The sequence below is a fragment of the Agelaius phoeniceus genome, unplaced genomic scaffold, assembly GCF_051311805.1.
Source record: "Agelaius phoeniceus isolate bAgePho1 unplaced genomic scaffold, bAgePho1.hap1 Scaffold_289, whole genome shotgun sequence".
NCBI lineage: Eukaryota > Metazoa > Chordata > Aves > Passeriformes > Icteridae > Agelaius > Agelaius phoeniceus.
Genome location: NW_027509925.1, coordinates 13,536 through 19,291, shown reverse-complemented (window position 1 = coordinate 19,291; position 5,756 = coordinate 13,536).

Below are 5,756 nucleotides of genomic sequence, written 5' to 3'. Positions count from 1 at the left end.
CATTTCTATAATACTTCTATTCTTTCAAATAAAACCCCTGCCTCTAACCAAACAAAAACCAAAGACACCCCTTTATCTAAACCATATTTAAAACTCTAAAAATCATCTCATTTTTCATCATTCTCTTCACATTTACTTTTATAATTTTTATTTATTACATTTGTAGGTATTATACATACTAGAGAGAATACCTTTTAATAGAATAATAGATATATAGTATTTTTATATCCTAGATATTCTTTTACTTCTATTTCTTTATATTCAATATTTAGAGAGATCGGTATACGCGTTATATATTTGGAGATCTGGATTTTTATTTTTATATTATTTCTATCTAGAAAAAAAACCCCAGCCTATAACCTAATAAAAAAAATCCCAAAAAATCCCCAATTCCTTTTAACTCTATCTAAATATTTTTATATTTACAACCGATCTTTATATATCTTTGTATACATATATAATAGACTATCGTTTCTATAGATTAGCATCTGTTACAATAATATACTATATAGTATAGTTTTATGTGTTTATCTATTTGTTTTCTATATTTATGTTTACCACTATCATTTTATATTTGTTTTTATATTGATATTTATTTCTACTTTAATTAATCTATATATTAGACCGTATCAATTCATTAACCCAACGCATCAGAACCACACAAATACCGCGCCTTCGGCAGCACCGGTACGCAGCCCACGCTCATCCCATCGCAGCGTATCCAAACCAAACCTATTTCTAGGACTAACAGAACAAAGACCCCACAACATTTAACCCTAAGAAAAACTCAAATCAACTGAACTGTCAAGACATTTGAAATCCCACTATAACTAGCCCAAAAGCTCCGTACATTCTCATCATAAACTTCCTCCTCAACCAATGGCTCAAAACCCCAAAAAACTCAGATACACATGGAAAATGACAGAACTGCTAGTCAAAACAAACACCCGTGAAAAATTAAATCCAACCAACTCACTAAACTCAAAACCCTACAACTGACCCTAAACATTACTAAAAAAAGCCCCCAAAGCTCTACCTTGAGGCTAACTCACAAATAATAACCAATCATCTAGAAAGGTTATCTTCCAAATTTTAAAACAACTCATTAAAAGCATGAAAATAAAAAAAATCGAAACTATTAAAATACTAAGAAATATCACTACCCAAATTGAAAGACACATTGCCTCTAGAAACCCACCGTCTACAAACGCCCCTGTCCCCCAAAAGAAAACCAGAAACAAAACAGCAAAGCAGAAAGAAATCGGAACTTAGGAACGCTAAAACCAGAACGTTCAAGAAGTTCCACCATATCCCTGATCGTACACCGACTACAAACAACGTGAAACGATACAAACAATTCTTAAAGACCGCCTTAAAACCACTACATTAAAAACCCTTTCAACAATTCAAAACTGCATTGAACAAAAGCCATCTCATAAATTAACACCCAAAACTCCAGCAGCCCAGCTGGCCCTACCAAATCTCTCTGTTGATACACACAGTAAACAAAACCAAAATCCCAGGAATACCTGTCAGAAGTCTAGGAAAGAAACCTCTTGAAATTTATCCTACCTCAAATACAAACCAACCCGTCCAGAAAGTTAGCTTCACTCAAAAAAACTATTTACACAGAGGTAATAAGACCAAGAAATAAAACAACACACCATATAACGAACCACCAACGAATACAACAGCGAAGGAAAAAAAAAAACCACTTTTTTTTCTTTTTTTTTTTATTTCAACTAGCTTCCTTTATTAGCTAGAACCAAAGATTTTGCCAGGGCTGTAACAACAACAACAACTTCTTTTTCTTCTTCTCCTTCTGAAATGTCCCTTCTCCTTCCCAAATTCCTTACAACTTCTGCGTTTGAATCCAAGCCAAAAGCAAAATTCGTGCACTTGTGAGTCCGGTGCTCCTGTCAGATTCTCTGTCTCCCTCCACATCTTCTTACACTTTCAGTCTGAACGCTGTCCTGCCCTGATGAGTTTGACAGAAGAATTGGCACATGTTAAGAGAGCATTTCCCTCCCTCCCTCCCCAGAGCTGGTTTCCTTAGCGCATTTCAATCGATCCCAAGCCCGCAATGATGCGCGCTCTGCCGGAAAGGGGAAACACGTGCTAGTGAACAGCAGCTCAGAAACAATTCTTTTCTAATGTTACCTGCTCTACTTGACTGCTCGCTAACACAAGTCTCATTTTACCATTGCAGGGAGAAGGCTGTAGGAAAATGTCTGATGAGCAGCCACAAAAGGCCTCACTCCCTGCTACACAGCCTGCAACAACCTCGGCAGAGCGGAGCAGCCAAATCACCGCGCTCTCCTTGCCGTGGGCAAGGGTAGAAGATGACTGGGGGAGGCACATAAAAAGAAGGGAAACGCTCCTATAAATGCACAGCCATTTGCTTTCAGAAGCCCAGAGGTCAGGATCTTCTCTAGGAAGCCAGACGTGACATGATATTTCTAAGATTTTCTTCTTCATCGAAGGAAATGTACGTACATACCCACTCTTACAAACGTACCTACGGTTCTGGGGTTTTTTTTCTTCTGAAGCTCCAAGAATGATTTCCCACCTTGATTCATTCAGAAGAAACGGCCCCTGTGACTCAGGTCAGAAGGGCGGCCTGCGTTTTTGATCACGACAGCTTTTGGCTTTACCCTGTGAGCAGGAGCAGCCAGAGCTGAGGCTCAGCAGAGGCTGACCCCGGCCAGCCCCTTCCTCCCTTCCCTGTGTGTCACAATGACTTCCAGGCAGAAGGATGCAAAGCAGGTTTGTGTCTTTTCTCTTCAGTGCCAAGAGGTAAAAGATGTAGGCTTTGAAATAACTAATGACCCTCTCTTGGAACTCTCCCAAGGACAGTTTGAAAGCAAAGACAGAAGATTGCTGCTAAATCCATATGGGATAAGGATGAGAGCAGCAAGGATCCGAGGCCAGCAGCGTTGCCAGGCAGTGTCACGTCCCTGCCACCTTGTGACAAGGCACACAGCTGCAAAGCCCCAAAGCCTGCAAGCCCTGGAGCTGCCGCACGGATGGACCTGGTTCCCTTCCCAGGTGCCCAGAGGGACACCCGAGGGCAGGTGTCGTCCCCCGCCCCCCGAGGGCGCACCCAGAGCCCCGGGCAGGGACGGAGTCACTGACGGCTCTCTGGGGACGAGACCCTCCCTGCAGGTGACACCGGCTTGTCCTCTCCCTGTGGCACAGGGACCTCCAGGCTCTATGACCAGCCTCATTTTGTCAGCATCCAGGTGCTGTGCTAGAGCCAGAGGGGTCAAGGCTTTCCAGAACCATAGGATCCGTAGGATCCTTGCGGTTGGAAAAGCCTTCTAAGGACATCGAGCCCAGCTGCTGCCCCCCCAAGTCAGGTCCCTAAACACCACATCTTGACATCCTTGACATGTCTCCAGGCATGGGGACTTCCCTGGGCTCCTATGCCTGAGCACCCTTTCAGTGAAGAAATTTTCCCTCCAATCCAATCTAAGCCTTCCCTGCTGCAAGTTGAGGCCATTTCCTTTGGCCGTGTCACTTCTTACCTGGGAGACCTCGGTACTTCAACCTTACCTGCTCCTTCCCTAGGCGGTCTCTGGCTTGGCCGGAGGAGAGGAGGAACACTCCCACCACAGGAATGGCAGCTCAGGAGGTCCCACACCAAGGCCAGGGGGAGCAGCCGTCCTCGCCAGAGCTCGCACGTCCCTTCTTCTCAGAGATTGGCTCTGCTTTTCTTCCTGGGCAGATCTCTGCTGAGTGCTTCACAATTGCCTGTTTGGAGGAGGGGGGGAAAAGAGGTTAGCCAAGTTTTTTATCCAGACTTAGCTGCTGGCTTTGCCTCCTCCTGACTTCCTTCTGCTAAGAAAACAGCTGCCTTTGGACTTCTAGGGGCAACTTGCACGTCATGCCTGAAAAGGAACTACAGAAAAGCGCCTCATTTATAAAGCCTCAGCCAAGAAGACAGACAGCCATGGCAGGCACCAGGCCAGCTCTGCTCCTCCTTCAAGTTGTTCCCAAAGCTGCTGGAAGAACTGAAGGCTACTTTGGCCTTCCATTGCTCGGCTTGTCCCGAGAAAGAGCTTTGAGTGTTGTTACCCCTCCAGAAAGGAAGGGCCTTTCTGTCTCACACGCTCGGTGACACAAGGCTACGCAGCCTCTGCTCCAGGTGGGAAGGGCTTCCTTCCTCCTCTGGCACCCGGCTGGCACAGGGCACAGGTTGCTCAGAGGTCCTGGGGCTGCCCCATCGCTGCAAGTGTTCAAGGCCCGTCGGTGCTCTGCGATGAGGCTCTGAGCAAGCTGCTCGATGGAAGCACGTCCCTGCCCACGGCGGCAGCAGCCTTGGAATGAGGTGATCTTTAGAGCCCCTTGCAACCTGAATTCTTCCATGATTCTGGGAACTGAAAAAAGCGGGGAAAGAAATCTGTAAAGGTCACTAAATGCATCAAAGCACATCCCCAAGGATCCAATCCTCAGCAGCCCATGCAAGGCAAGGTCAGAGCTCTCTGCCCACCGAGGACACGGCAAGCAGCACGGACCTTTCTCCCACTCTCCAGCACGGAGAAGTGGGAAGCCAGAGGGAGTCCGTCTGTTTACAGACACCGGAGGGCGGCGGGACGGGGCGGGGCGGGACGGGGCGGGCGGTCTTACCTTGCAAAGCTGGCGGCAGAAAGGGCGGGCAGCGCCGCCGCCCCGCCGGGATTTTCCGGCCCGCCGTCGCTTCCGCCGCGCGAGAGGCGCGTGCGCGGGCTCGGGGGGGGTGCAGCCCCGTTCCCGTTCCGACAGCGTTCGCCCGCCCCCGCTCGCTGCCCCCGGCCCGCGGAGCGCTGCGACCGCGCCTCCGCCGCCCGCCGAAAGCGGCCCCGCCGGGCCGCGCCCCCCCCCCCGGCCATTCTTCTCAGCCATCGTGTCCCTTTTGCACTCCTGAACGTCTTTCACCCCTCCCGGCCATTTACCGAGCCCGCCCCGCCCGCCCCTCGCTCCCGCCCCGCCCCTCGCTCCCGCCCCTCGCCCTTGCCTCGCTCGGCAGCCGCGCCCTTGCCCCGCCCCCGGCAGCCAGCGGCGAGGGGCAGGGCGCTGGCTCGGGGGGCTGCAGTACCGGGCTCTGGCCACAGGGCGGCAGACTCCCGGGTCCGCGATATCCCCGCCCTTTTGGCCGCCATTTTCAGAAGGTCAAACAAACTCCCGCGACAGTGGTGACGCGCCACTCCCAACATGGCGGCCAAGAGAGGACCCCCCCCCCCCCCCCTCGGGCGAGAGAGGCGGTTACTCACATGCCGGTCAGAAACACGCCAAAATACGCCCGCCCGCGGCGCCGCTGACCACACAGCCCGTGTCGGGCACACCTAAAACGCCACAAAAATCCCGCCGGGGCTGCGCCGGCGTCGGTGTTCCGTGCAGGCAGTCCGCATAGACACACCGGGGTCCTCCGCTTTCCCGCCCTTTTCGCCGCCATTTTCAGAAGGTCAAACAAACTCCCGCGACAGTGGTGACGCGCCACTCCCAACATGGCAGCCAAGAGAGGACCCCCCTCGGGCGAGAGAGGCGGTTACTCACATGCCGGTCAGAAACACGCCAAAATACGCCCGCCCGCGGCGCCTCTGACCACACAGCCCGTGTCGGGCACACCTGAAACGCAAGAGAAAATCCCGCCGGGGCCGCGCCGGCGTCGGTGTTCCGTGCAGGCAGTCCGCATAGACACACCGGGGTCCTCCGCTTTCCCGCCCTTTTCGCCGCCATTTTCAGAAGGTCAAACAAACTCCCGCGACAGTGGTGAC